General features: G+C 41.5%; 1 pseudogene across 1 annotated transcript; it reads right to left on the bottom strand.

The window, feature by feature from the left end:
- Positions 1–3468: 3468 nt before the first annotated feature.
- Positions 3469–13115, bottom strand: LOC309829870 (ferritin light chain-like; annotated as a pseudogene). The gene is made up of 2 exons: positions 13003–13115; positions 3469–3958 (listed from the first exon to the last, which is right to left on the bottom strand). The product of its transcript is annotated as a ferritin light chain-like (transcript).
- Positions 13116–13175: the final 60 nt, after the last annotated feature.

Here is a 13175-nt window from a genome sequence, read left to right as displayed (position 1 = left end):
GGGTTGAGGACATGACCGCATCAGCAGATCAAAAGGAGAGGTAGAGAATGGGTTAGAGTATTTAGTCTTCCAGCTCCCTCCTGGCTGGGTTGCCACAGGCTGTTTACCCTAACTGACCCAAAGGCCATAGCTCCTTTTAGGTGGGTATGGCCATTCTCTCCAGGTTTTGGTAACTTTCCCTCCCTGCCCTTTCAGGACTAGGAGAGGTAAGGGCTTCCTGCTATTGCTAGTCCTAAGGTATTGAAACATTATCACCCCTGCCCTTAACTGTGCCCAAACCTTTGTAAGCAGCCCCTTTATTAACACCTCCTTGCTTATCCTGTTTGAATTTGCCCAGCTGTTTCCTGCCTTGGATCTGGAGTCATACACTGTATGCCTCAAACTCATGAGAATTTGAAAGACATGGATCTATAGCCTAGAAACAAAGTAAATCAAGGATCGAGCTAATGGAAAATTTTAACAATGCCCAAGAACTCATGATCATGGGCACTATTGTTTCCAATTTGGAGTAAGACATAAGTTGAGATATAAAAAGAAACTAAATAAAAAGAACGCATGTTATTTTCACATTACCTTGAATTAAGGACACTCCTACTGGGAAATAACCTGCATACGGTAGGATAATAAAGTAGTGGTTTATTTGGCTTATCTTTATTCTATTTGCCCTTAGCCCCCTTCCAAGTTATAACCTAAAGATCAGGTTTTAAAAAGGTACCAGACAAGGGATTGGCTACTTTCTACGCCCATCTTTGCCATTTTCCTGCTCGGAAATCATAGATGTGGTGAAGACGGCAGAGTAGGGAGAGCCTGAGCTCACCTCCTCCCATGGGCATACAAAAATTAAAACTATTTATAGAGCAACTATCTATGAGAATGACCTGAAGACTAGCAGAAATGATTTTCCACAACTAAAATATAAACAAGCAACCACAGTGAGATGGGTAGGAGGAGTGGAGACACAATATCGTCCAGACTCATACCCCTAGGTAGGCCACTCACAAACAGGAGGATAATCACAATTTCAGAGATTCTCCCCAAGGAGTGAGGGGTCTGAGTTCCACATTAGGCTTCCCAGCCCAGGGGTCTTATACCAGGAAGATGAGCCCCCAGAACATGTGGCTTTGAAGTCCAGTGAGGCTTGCTTATGGAAGAGGCAGAGGGCTGTAGGAAACAGAGACTACACTCTTAAAGGGAGCATGCAAAATATCACATGCTCTAAGGTCTAGCACGGAGGCAGTAATTTGAAAGAAGCCTGGGTCAGACCCACTTGCTGATCTTGGAGAGCCTCTGGGAGAGGCAGGAGGCAACTGGGAATCACCCCTGGAGACAGAAACTGGTGGCGGCCATTCTTCTAAGTTCATTCTGCCATGAAGACAATGGTGTTGACAAGCACCAATTTAGAATCTTCCCTCTAGCCTATTAGCACCAGGGGTTACCTGCCCACTAGTGGGAAGGCATCAGTCAGTCCTGGACCCCCTCACCCCCAAGACCCAGCCTCTCTCATCAGTGGGCCAAGGGCACCCCCATAAGACTGTCAGCTGACTTTTCAAGCAGAAGCTTTGCCGGCCAGAAGGGAGTAGCATGATATTCAAAGTGAATTAAAGGAAAAAAACCTATAACCAAGAATACTCTACCTGGCAAGGCTATCATTCAGATTTGAAGGAGAGATAAAGAGTTTACAGACAAGCAAAAGCTAAAAGTTCAGCATCAATAAATTGGCTTTATAAGAAATGTTAAAGGGACTTCTCTAAGCAGAACATAAAAGACCACAGCAAGACATGTGAAAACTACGAAAAGAAAAATCTCATTGGTAAAGGCAAACATACAGTAAAGTTAACAGATCAACCACTTGTAAAGCTAGTAGGAAGGTTTAAAAACAAAAGTAGTAAAAGCATCTATACTCACACTAAGTATTTAAGGGATATACAAAACAACAAGATGTAAAATATGATGTCAAAAGTATTAAACGTTGGTTGAAAAGATAAAAGAAAAAGAAAAAAGGGATGAAAAAAGAAAAAGAAAAAAAGAAGAAAAAAGTTAAACAGTGGGAACAGAGTAAAACTGCAAGGTTGTTAGAATGCATTCAAACTTGAGATCATCAGCTTAAAATAATCAAGTATATGTATACAGGTAATTATATATAAACCTCATGGTAACCACAAACCAAAAACCTACAATAGATACACACTCATAAAAAGAGAAAGGAATCCAAACATAACACTAAGGATAATCATCAAATCACAAAGGAAGAGTGCAAAAGAAGAAAGGGAAAAAAAGAACTATAAAAACAACCAGAAAACAAGAAGCAAAATGGCAATAAGTACATACCTATCAATAATTACTTTAAATGTTAATGGACTAAATGCTCCAACCAAAAGACATAGAGTGGCTGAATGGTTACAAAACCAAGACCTATATATATGCTACCATCAAGAGACTCACTTCAGATCTAAATATACACACAGACTGAAACTGAGGGAATGGAAAAGATATTACATGCAAATGGAAATGAAAAGAAGACCTGGGTTAAAAATACTTATATCAGACAAAATAGACTTTAAAAAAAGACTGTAGGACTTCCCTGGTGGCGCAGTGGTTAAGAATCCACCTACCAATGCAGGGGACAAGGGTTCAATCCCGGTTTAGGATGCCACGGAGCAACTATGCCCACGCGCCATAACTACTGAACCTGCGCACCACAACTACTGAAGCCCGTGCGCCTAGAGCCCGTGTTCCACAACAAGAGAAGCCGCTGCAAAGAGAAGCCCGCGCACTGCAACAAAGAGTAGCCCCCACTTGCGGCAACTAGAGAAAGCCCACACACAGCAACAAAGATCCAATGCAGGCAAAAATAATGTTTATAATAAATAATAAATAAATAAATAAATTTATTTTTTAAAAAAAGACTAACAAGAGACAAAGAAGGATATTACAGAATAAAGCAATCAATCCAACAATAAATATAACATTATATTTATAATAATTGTAAATATTTTTGCACCCAACATAGGAGCACCTAAATACATAAAGCAAATATTAACAAACATAAAGGGATAACTTGACAATAACACAATAGTAAAGGACTTTATTACTTTTCTTCCAATTTTATTGAGATATAATTGACATACAGCATGTATAAGTTTAAGGTATACAGCAAAATAATTTGACTTACCTCATGAAATGATTACCACAAAAAGTTTAGTGAACATCCAACATCTCTTGAGATATGAAATTAAACAGAAAAAATGTTTTTCCTTGTGATGAAGAAAATCTTAGCATTTACTCACTTAGCTTTCTTTTTCTCTTTTTTCTTTTTCTGCAAAACGCTTTACTGTTTTCATTTGGTCCAAGGCTTGGGAGAGGGTTCCAGGGTGGTTAAAAAGCTGCCTAGAGGCTGCAGAGTGGGACTTCAGGTAGAAGCCCTGACACCAGAGGGGCTCCTCAAATGTTTCTGGGCTTCAGAGGCTCCTAGTCATGCTTGCGGTTAAGCCTTTTAAGCCTTTCGAAGCGATACTCACCCAGCCCAGCCTGGGGACCAGCCAGCCTGCAGATGTTGGTCAGGTGGTTGCCCAGTTTCTAGATGAGTTTCACCTCCTCATCTAGGAAGTGGCTCTCCAGGAAGTCACAGAGGTGGGGGTCTGCACAGGCAGAACCCAGGGCATGCAGATCCAAAAGGGCCTGGTTCAGGTTGTTTGCCATGAGTATAGCAACTTCCATAACATCCTGGGTTTACCCCTCTCATCTTGAGGTGACTTCTGCACATCCTGGAAGAGGGTGTGGCTGCCACGATGGTTTTGCATTTTCAAGAGATGGTCCTGCGGTGTCCTTGCGATTCTCCTTGGCCAGTTTGTGGATATAGTGCCCCACGCCCTCCAGGGCCACATAGTCATGGTGGAAATAGAAGCCCAGAGAGAGGTAGGTGTGGGAGGCCCACACGTGCACATTAATTCTGACGAATCTGGGAGGTCATGTTTGTAAGGATTTGAGGCCAAAAAATGGTGTTGGCTGGTGCCAGTGGCTGATTCTGAAGGTTGCAACTGGAAAAAAGGTTGGAGGATGGTTGCAGAGGCTGGAGCATGGAGGCGCCCCTGGGTCTGTTCAGTCCAGACACTGTTGAAGCAAGAGACAGATCCGTGGGACCCCAAGCGCATTGCGACTTAATTTTCATATATAATATTCATCAGTGATAATTATATTTATCAAGTTGTACATTACACCCCTAGTACTTATTTATCTTATAACTGGAAGACTGCCTTCATTCACTTTCCCCTCCACACTCACTGCCTCTGGTAACCACAAATCTGATCTCTTTTTCTATGAGTTTGTTTGTGTATGAAATATAATTGACCTACAACGATATGTTAGTTTCTATTACACAACATAGTGATTAGATATTTCTATACATTTCAAAATGATCGCTATGATAAATATAGTTACCATCTGTCACCATACAAAGATATTACACAATTATTGACTATATTCCCCACAGTGTACAACTCATACCCATGACTCATTTATTTTATAACTAGAAACTTGCACCTCTTAATCTCCCTCACCTATTTCTCTTCTCCTCCCCACAAGTCCTCCCCTCTGGCAACCACCTGTTTGTTCTCTGTATCTATGACTCTATCTCTGTTTTGTTATGTTTGCTCACTTATTTTGGTTTTCAGATTCCACATATAAGTGAAATTATATAGTATTTGTCTTTCTCTGATTTAATTAATTTCACTTAGCACAATATCCTCTAAGTCCATCTATGTTGTTCCAAATGACAAGATTTCATTATTTTTTATACCACATATTCTTTATCCATTCATCTATTGATAAGCACTTAGGTTGCTTCCATATCCTGGCTATTGTAAATAACACTGCAGTGAACATAGTGGTGTGTATTTTTTTGAATTAGTGTTTTTGTTTTCTATGGATAAATATCCAGGAGTGGAATTGTTGGATCATATACTAATTCCATTTTTAATGTTTTGAGGAATCTCCATACTGTTTTCCATAGTGGCTGCACCAATCTACATTCCCAACAGCACTGCATGAGGGTTGCCTTTTCTCCACATTCTCACCAACACTTGTTACTTGTCTTTTTGATAATAGCCATTCTGACATGTGTCAGGTGATAGCTCACTGTGATTTTGATTTGTATTTCCCTGATGATTAGTGATGTTGAGCATCTTTTCATGCATCTGTTGGCTATCTGTGTGTCTTCTTTGGATAAATATCTATTCAGGTCCTCTGCTCATTTTTTAATCTGATTTTTTGTTGTTGTTGTTGAGTTGTATGAGCTCTTTGTATATTTTGGATATTAACCCCTTATCAGATATACTGTTTGCAAGTATCTTTATATTCAGTAGATGGCCTTTTTGTTTTGTTGATAGTTTCCTTTGCTGTGAAAAGCTTTTTAGCTTGATGTATATAGTCCCACTTGTTTATTTTGCTTTTGTTTCCCTTGCCTGAGGAGACATACCCCCCCAAATATTGCTAAAACCAATGTCAAAGAGCATACTGCCTATGTTTTCTTCCAGGATTTTTATGGTTTAGGACTACATTTAAGCCTTTAATCCATTTTGAGTTATTCAAATATATGGTGTGAGAAAGCAGTCCAGTTTGATTCTTTTGCACATAGCTCATGACTACATGCTTAAGAATCCAGCTGTACAGCCTGATTGCTTGGTTTCAAATACCAGCTTTACCACTGATAAGCCATGTGGACTTGGACATGTTTCTTACTCTCTTTGGACCTCTGTTTCCTCATTTGGAAAATGGGTGATAATGATAACGATACCTACCAATCAGGGTTACTTTGAGGATTATATGAGTTAGAACTTGTAAAATGCTTACTGTGTGCAAGTCATCATTCTAACCACTCAATAAATATTCATAGTCTTCATCGATACTGTTAAAAGAAAATTTTCCAGAGATAATTTACTGATCAAGTAGGCTTTTATTCAGCAATTCATAAATGGGACAGCATCTAATCTAGCAGATAGAAAGGAGCTCAAAAGAGCCATACAAGGCAAGAAATGTTTACAGACCAAAGCAAGGAGGTATAAGGAAGTGACACGGGGCATTTGCTGATTGGTTTTAACCAATGGCAGTGTTACTTCCATTATATGGAGCAAAGGGAAATCTTGGAGCCACGTCAGGTTAACTTCTACTGAGCAGGCAAGCGTTGACTGGTTGGCCTAGGTCTTCCGTTGGGAGAGCAGAGGATAGAAACTAAGCTAAACTCTGGTTTGCAAATGTGGGGGCTTTACATAAATGATTCCATCTTGGGCCTAACCTGCTCACTTTAACAAGAGCCAACTGAAATGACTTTGGGTTAGTAATAGATGATGATGTGCATGTTATACTGAATTGAAAATTAATATTAGAGGAGCAATTGCTGTTTTTTTAAAATTTATTTATTTATTTATGGCTGTGGTGGGTCTTCGTTGCTGCGTGTGGGCTTTCTCTAGTTGCGGTGAGCGGGAGCTACTCTTCATTGTGGTGCGTGAGCTTCTCGTTGCAGTGGCTTCTCTTGTTGCAGAGCACGGTCTCTAGGCATGCAGGCTTCAGTAGTTGTGGCACATGGGCTCAGTAGTTGTGGCTCGCGGGCTCTAGAGCGCAGGCTCAGTAGCTGTGGTGCATGGGCTTAGTTGCTCCACGGCATGTGGGATCTTCCTGGCTCGAACCCGTGTCTCCTGCCTTGGCAGGCGGATTCTTAACCACTGCGCCACCAGGGAAGTCCGCAATTGCTGTTTTGAATCCAGATATAATCAGTATGGCTTAAGAGTGAAGAATCTAACTCATGGCCTATTCTTATATTTTGAGATATGACATGTAAAGATGATTTGAACAATTTATTGCCGTCTGCTTATGTGCACACACGTTCTTATTATTGACCCAATATTCACTTATATATAGCATAAGAGATATACTTAATCATTTTATATATATATACTTATTATATATTTGTATACACACACTAGGAATGAATAACATGATTTAAGGAAAGTAATATTGTTTATTATTCTTATATAACCTGCCCAGAGGAACAAACTATAATAAAGTTTTCTTTATATGGTATCTAGGGAAGGAAATGGAGAAGGTTCTGAGCTAGAGGTAACTACAGTAAAGTGGACACAGCAAACAAAGAGGCAAGAAAGGAAAAATGACATCTTGCCCTTTGCCCAGCCTGTCCACAAATCACTGACCATGCACCAGAAGAGACTTCCATTCCTAATAACCTTGCATTCCAAGATAAACAATGAATAATAGGAACCTCCTAAAAGCCTTGACTAACAGGAAATCCTAAAAGCTTTGCCTCCTGAGATAAGCCACAAAAACAAGAACATCCTGTTTTTCTTCCCAAAAGACAGGAACATCTTGTTCTTATCCAATCTGAATTGTCAGCTGCTGTATCTGAACTATAAATATCTGCCATATCATCTGAACTACAATTTCCTCTCATTCTATTGGATGAGCCACTATTTCTAAAGGCCTAGTTCCCTTGCACTGCTAGTAAAAATGTTTCCCTGTGTTCACTATTTGTCTCTGAATTTTATTTTGACAGAGTTCCTGAATACAGTAGTAGTAACTGATTCTCTTGGGAAGTCCTGAGGTCAGATGCACCAAGAGCCAGCCTCATGGGGGGGGGGGGCACTTGTGCAGCTGCACAGGCCCCACCCCTGGTTTAATGCTCTGCTATCACCGTCTTGAAATTCTTAATCACTTTTATATTGCTGGTCCTGGATGTACCATAAACCTCTCTCCTGAGCGCCCAAACAGAGTAGAAAGAGCATGGCCTTTGGAGTCTGACACACCTTTTTATTTGGGGAAGTTCTCACTTTATAAAATAGCATGATACTTCAGACTGATGATTACGTGAACTCATGAAAGTATTTATCATGTTTGACATCTGGGTAAATAGGTCCATAAATAATAGTTCTGAATTGCCCCATTTTACCTTCTTTGAAGTAGAGCTATATAGCCTTACACAATCTACTTTTCTTCTCAGCATGAATCTAAATAGAAGCAGCAATTCATTTGAACAAGTATTTATTTGAGTGAGAGTTGGGATACAGTACTCAAAACTTCAAGTTGCAAGCTTTCAAAGATGCGAACGTTCGTTCACACGTCCAATCACGCAAGTTAGTTCACATGTCTTGCGTACATTGTCACATGCGTGCATCCTCTACAACTGGTAGTGGTTTTGTGTACTTTACTGTACAGTACTGTATAGAGTACAGTAGTACAGTATCTTTATTTAAAGCCCACGATGTCTGGAAGCAAGAGTAAAAGCAGCAGTGATATAACTGGTACTACTGTATTTTTCAAGGTACCGTACGGTAAGATTAAAAATGTTTTATTTTTTTGTGTTTGTTTTTTATGTATTATTTGTGCAAAATGTATTATAAACCTATTACAGTGCAGTACTATATAGCCGATTGTGTTAGTTGGGTACCTAGGCTAACTGTTGGACTTACAAACGAATTGGACTTACGAACACACTCTCGGAATGGAACTCATTCATATGTAGGGGACTTACTGTACTTACGCGTTCATTCCCTCACCTCTCATTCATTCCTCTCATTACAATCAGGCTACATCCTCCACCACCACCTCAGTGACCCTCAGTGACCTCCTTGCTGCTAAATCACCTTCAAGTGTTATCTTAGTTGACCTCTCTGTACCATGTGACAATTTTGGTGATGTTTATCTTCTGTAGTACCTATTTCTTCCCTTCCTCTTTGGCTATTCCTTCTCAGTGTCAATTGCCAGCCAATTGCTATTCCTCAGCTCTCTCTCCAAGGACTGATTGTTCTCTATATACAACTCTATATACAACTGTTGAGTGAGCTCATCTATTCCTATACCTTCAATTTCTGTCTATATGCTGGTGACTCCTGCTATGAATATGTAACTGTTAGGCTGTTTGAGGCAGCAAGAAGCAGAAAACTCAAGTCAACCAATTTTATCAACAACAAAAGGGATTAACTGAATTATATAACAGAAAGTAGTGTTGAAATAAATTTCTAGGTCCAAGATGAGGCTGCTCCTGTCCAGGATGGCATGTCAACAAACCCAAACTTAGATAATTTTCATGTTCCTATAAATGCTCTGCTTGATCAGAAGCACAGTATCCAGCCAGCCAATCCCCAACTGCCAAGAAACTGTGATGATTTCCTTGTTTTCAGATATGCAAGCCCAGCCAATCAACTTAAGCCAAATACTCTTTCCTTATTCCCTGACTGACCTGCTAGCCTTATAAGGAAATCCCTGACCTCCTAGCCAATCAATCATGCCATTTCCTCATTGCTGCTTCAAACACTGTGTAAAATACACTGTTGCCCAAACATCCCTCAGGAAGAGTGCTCCACTGTTTGTGAAGTACTGTATTCCCCCAATCCATAATTGTTTCCCCTTGAATAAAGGATATCAAACTCCTTGTTTTATTTTTGGCATCTGATAGTAAAGAGGAGGGGTGGTGTTCATGCACGATTCAATCAGGTCTCCGGCTGTCTTCCTGTGATTCTCTTACTCTGTTTTCCTGTTTAACTTCATTCAAAATGACAATGATGAGAGAACAGAGTGTTGCTTCACAAAGCATCATACAAATAAATATGAGGAAACTTCTTTCCCAGAAAGCTCCAGAACTTTTCCTGCTTCTTATTGGCCACGAATGAGTCACATGTCCACATGCCCATTCTTGAACCCATCTTGGTGGCTGAGGGAATATTGTGGTTTCTTGATTAATCTAGGCCTGCTAACCTTTGAATCAATTACTATAGTAATCACTGATTAGCCTTAATCTGGAGCCACCACTGAAGATGAAGTCAGTCCCCAAACCACACTGCTGCCAAAAAATAAGGTAGGAATGAGATGAGTACATTAGGGCAACCACAACATACATGAGACCTATATTATTCAGTGGCAAGAAACTCAAATTCTTGACACAGTTATGCTAAGAACCTGAGAGGCTAGTTTGTAAATTGTAGGCCCTAAAATCTGCAGGAAATCATTGTAAAAACACTTCTAAGAATCGTGATATCATGAGGGTTTACAACTCTTTGACCTTTAAACTACTTGGCTAGAAATAACTAGGACTTTGTTATCTTACCTTTTTATATAATTGACATTTTCTTAAAAAGAAAAAAACAGGGGGCTTCCCTGGTGGCGCAGTGGTTGGGAGTCCGCCTGCCGATGCAGGGGACACAGGTTCGTGCCCCGGTCCAGGAAGATCCTACATGCCGCAGAGCGGCTGGGCCCGTGAGCCATGGCCGCTGAGCCTTCGCGTCCGGAGCCTGTGCTCTGCAACGGGGGAGGCCACAACAGTGAGAGGCCCGCGTACCGCCAAAAAAAGAAAAAAACATAAAAAAAGCAGCTGTGACATTTTCTTTTGACTATCTAGAAGAACTCAGGCACCCAAAGTTTAACACCTCATAATACTGGGGCAGTGACCTGCACTTTTCTGGTGTTGAAGAATCAGGTAATCAGCAGGAAGAACTAGATGGATAGCTGTGTAGCATTCAAGCTGGGCAGCACTCAACAAACAGATAGGAAGGACCATGAAGTCTGCCCTTATCTGATCTGTCAAGGTCTTCCAAGGTCCAAATGACTCCCAGAGCAGCAGACGATTCTTCCCCCAAAGTACTGAATTCATAAGTAAATGCATGTACTATTGCTGCTATTCAATCTCACCTTTAAAAGCAAAACGGCATCATTTCCAGACCTATAGCCCCAAGGCTATATCTTCCATAGACACTGCAAAATTCATATGTCCAAAATTTAATCTCCCCTTGTTTTCAAAAAACCCCTGTAATCCTCTCAGCTCATTAAAATGGCATCACCATATGTCACCCAATTCTCCAAACCCAAAGCCTAGAAATTAGCCTTGACTCTTCTCTTTTCCCTCCACTCCAACCAATCTCTAAATCCTATTGGCTCTATTTCCATTACCTCTTGAATCTGTCTATCCAGTCTGCTGCTATTACTTTAGTTTAAGCTATTAACAAAAGACACCTTTCTAGTCTCCAAGTCTCCATCTGTGACCGCTACAATTCGTTTACTACTTAACAGCTAGAGTTCTTTCAAAAACTCATCCTTCCTATGCATGTACTGTCCTTGCTTAAAGCCTATCTATGACTCTGCACAAAGTACTTCAGACAAAGCCTAAACTGTTTAACGTAACACAGGGCATCATGCCCCCATTTTAGCTTTCTAGATCGGAAGGCAAGCCACCACAGCCATCCAACCCAGGCCGCTGCCTGTTTTTGTAGTTTTCAATGTAAGGTTTTTACATTTTTAAATGGTTGAAAAAAATCAGAAGATGAATGATATTTCATAACACTGACAAGTACATGAAATTCAAACCTCAGCATCCATGAAGTTTTATTGGAAAACACCTCCCCCACCCCTGCCATTCATATGGTCTATGGCTGCTTTTGAGCTACAAGGTGAGCAGCTGTGACCTCCTAAGGTCAAGGATGAAACCCAGTCCTCCTAAAACCGAGTTTCCCTGCCAAGTTTATGATTAACCTCTCTTGTCCAAAACTTATTCCTTTTCTTGTCCCACCCTTGTTCCCCTCAGGATTGAGGAGTATCAAAGAAAAGTGGGACTGAAACAAAGCAGGACCCTGTGAGGCCTTCCTGGGTACAAACTTCTCATATCCCCTGCTTCTTGCTTGGCCTTCCATGAGTTCCAGAGCAGACTCAAGCAGTTAATGATTAGAACAATAGCCACAGAACTCCTAGCTCTCCTGAAGGGATATAGATAACAATCTGATGCATATCTTTGAGTTGTTCTGCAGAAACTAAGATCCCCAACCAGGTAGAGGATGTTGAACACACGTTGACCACAAGCACACAGACTCCCAGACTGGATAGAACCAAAGGATGATAATTAATATTCCCCAAACATCACCCTGTTACCTCACTACCAACCAATCAGAAAAATGTCCGTGAGCTGATCATGCACCCTGCCACCCTCACCTGTAGTGTTGCCTTTAAAAACTCTTGCCTGAAAGCCTGAGTTCCGGTCTTTTGATCATCAGCTGCCTGTTCATCTTGCTTGGCGCCCTGTACTTTCCCTCACCACAACCCAGTTGTCAGTAGATCAGCTTGGCTTCAGGTAGGACACGCGGAGCCCAGTTCGGTTCAGCAACAAGGGATGTCCCACAAAACCGAAAATATTTATTTTCTGCCCCCTTATAGAAGAAGTTTGCCTGTTCCCTCCTCTACACGCACCTCACCACTCTCCACTGTAGCCATCCTGAACTATTTGCAGTCCCTAACAGGCCACGTTTTTCTCTCAACCTGCTCCCCCCACCCTTCCATGGGTGTTCCGGCAGAACTAACTCCATCTTAGTATTTAACAGTTGTTCTGATTGTCTTTTTACTTGTCTGGTTCAAGGGTTCACCACTGAAGCCTCAGCACCCAGCACAATCCCTGCCCTCCTTCAGTGCTTGGTAAATGCGTGCTGATTGAATAAGCAAGCATCCTGAAGAGATGAACAAGACTGGGTTCCAACTTTCAAAAGCTTACAAAAGGAAGACATATAAACAACAAGTTAATCTACAAGGAAGAATGAAAAAGCACCAAAAAGTAGCAAGTACTCTGCAGCATAACCAAGGAGAGACAATTCCACCTGGGGAAAGGTCCCTCTTCTTTAGAAATCCTTCTGATTTAAACACAAGCCCCTGTCTCCGTGATGAAATGCTTACTGAGATTTTTTGTAGGCACGTAATGTCCTCATCTGTAAAATAAGCTAAATAATTCCGACTTCACAGGATTAAAAAGAATATGGTTAATTACTGAAAGCACTCAGTGCGTGCTTTCTTACACAAAGTGCTCGGTAAACGGCAATCACTCTCGGATCCGCTAAAACTCTCTGTTTGACGGTCACGGAGTCTGTATCCAAGGGGGTCCCTGATCGCCAGATGCTCGGCCCAGCATCAAACGCACCCCTGTAGTAAGAGCAGCGACCTCGCAGCCACGCGCGGCTCCAGGGTTACCGGGCTAGGTCGCGCGCGGGGCTGACCGACTCGGGAAAGCGCCGGAGTCCGGCCGCAGGTCTGCAGAACGACAACTGCCGCAGCGCTTCTCTGAGAGTAACGTTCGTTTGCATTTTATCCCGCCGCCGCTCCGGCGCACGGCGCCGGGCTCCGCCCCAAAGGGGCTCGGCAGT

The sequence above is a fragment of the Grampus griseus genome (assembly GCF_964374135.1).
Source record: "Grampus griseus genome assembly, chromosome: 11".
NCBI classification, from domain to species: Eukaryota; Metazoa; Chordata; class Mammalia; order Artiodactyla; family Delphinidae; genus Grampus; species Grampus griseus.
The sequence above is the reverse complement of the archived record's forward strand: the minus strand, read 5'-3'. Positions and strand labels throughout refer to the sequence as shown.